The sequence below is a fragment of the Phocoena sinus genome, chromosome 1 (genome assembly GCF_008692025.1).
Source record: "Phocoena sinus isolate mPhoSin1 chromosome 1, mPhoSin1.pri, whole genome shotgun sequence".
Lineage (NCBI taxonomy): Eukaryota > Metazoa > Chordata > Mammalia > Artiodactyla > Phocoenidae > Phocoena > Phocoena sinus.
The window spans coordinates 182,596,323-182,598,177 of record NC_045763.1 but is presented as its reverse complement, the minus strand read 5'-3'; the positions used below and the strand labels follow the sequence as shown (position 1 = coordinate 182,598,177).

General features: G+C 35.6%; 1 non-coding gene across 1 annotated transcript; it reads left to right on the top strand.

Annotated features, from left to right (window-relative positions):
- The first annotated feature begins 1,306 nt into the window (after positions 1–1,306).
- On the top strand, positions 1,307–1,433 carry LOC116745364. The gene has a single exon (XR_004347406.1). It is a non-coding gene; the product is annotated as a small nucleolar RNA SNORD22 (small nucleolar RNA).
- Positions 1,434–1,855: the final 422 nt, after the last annotated feature.

The window sequence follows — 1,855 nt, the reverse complement described above, 5'->3', positions numbered from 1 at the left end:
TTGAATTTATGCATCTGAATTTCCATTATAACATTTTTTGAAATGGGATGTTAAACCAAAGGAAGAAGGAAATGTCAGTGCCTAAATAATATGCATAGAATAAAATGTAACAACATCTTTTTATGATCAAAATGTGGATCCTTTTTACTTTTCATTTAAGATATTTATTTATTAGAGTCAAACATCAGAGGTCAAGAGTTTGATTTTCTAGTTTGTGAAATAATATTGTTTTCACTCAGAAAATGGCCTCAGAGATTACCAGGAGACAAAGAAACTGAGGCCTGAAAAGAGAAGAAAGGAATCCAAATTCATGGAATAAATTATCTAGAGTGATAGTATAGACTTCTTTCCATTTCTCGGGTGTCTCTTTAAAAAGGACTGGATAAAGGAAAACACATAGAGAGGAAAGCACCACAATTCCATTTGGTTCATAACATTTGTTTTGATAAAAGTCTTACTAAAGATAAAGCTGAGTCAATTTGTTACAATAAGAAACATCAAAGTTCCTATGGAAGCACTTAACCTCTTTCTTATTCAATTTCCTCATTTGTAAACAGTCCAACACATGCCCTATACATCTGAAAATACTAGGAATGTTTATTAAGTGCTTACACCCAGTAAGTCATTAGCCCATGTACTGTGCACCTAATTCTCATCAACATTTATATGATGCCAGCCCCATTATTATCCCTATTTTGGAAATGAAAACACTTAGAAACAGGGTTGACTAAGTAATAAGTCTAAGATGCCATGAAGCCTATGGAGTAGGGCTACATTTGAACCCAAAGGCCAGACTGTTCACTTGCGCATCTAACTGCTTTTTTCCTGGCTCTTCTTCCTTTTTTGTCCTAAAATATGAAGTAATAGATGTGTGTGTGGAAACATCAATGTATTAAAACATTTTACAAATGCAAGATGGTATTAATTCTAGAAAGGATGCTGGGTCTATCTCACATTATCTTGGGTAATCAGTTCTTAAATGTGTCTGATCTCTCTAATGAGCTCTATTACAAGAAAGATTGAGACAGAACATACATAGCACCATGGAAAAACCCATTTATTCTACTTATTTATCTAAAATGCCTGCACTGAACTCTCTTGAACTTCACTGTATTAGAATTTGACTTGTGTGGATAAGACAAACTTCATGTCCACACCAATTCTATTTGTTTTATGAAATCAGTTTGCTCTCAGTCATATTTCCCTGTGGTTCATCAGTTTCCTGCTTTTATCTCTGTTAGATAATCAACATATTGTATTCTTCTATTACATCTTAATAGGAGTAATGCCTCAAAAAATGCATATTAGCCAACGAGGAAAGCAAGCATCCTGTCTTACCTCTGTTCTAGCCCCAGAGCCAGTAATGGTGAATCCACTGGGGCCAACTGGGAGAGAGGATGAAAGCTTGTTCTATAAGGAGCTGTCTGAGGTACAGCAAATGCCTGCAGATATCATTTGCTTAGCTTTTCTTGGCTTATCCATTAACCCTAGCTGGAATAATTCTGGCTATTTTAGATACTTTGCTAATTATATGATGCTCTCATTCAGGAGCAGCTTGTTCCTTGTTCCTGTATACTCTTAGAAAGCCTCCAGACTTAAAAGGTACCATTGCCAGTTACCTGCTTGTTTGCTCAAAGGTCCAGCTCCTTGTCTGGAGCCTGAGAATGTTGAAGGGAGAGGAGTAAGCCATATTTCTGTTCAACTCCAGTCTGAAGTTAAGAGGTCTGAAGAAAGAACAAAGCACACATAATGGAATCCAACTCTTGAAGGATATCAAAAATGGAATTTTCTTATACAACCTACCTGTTCAAATTAGCATACAATCATTTCAGCCTTTCTAAATAAAAGTTTTGTT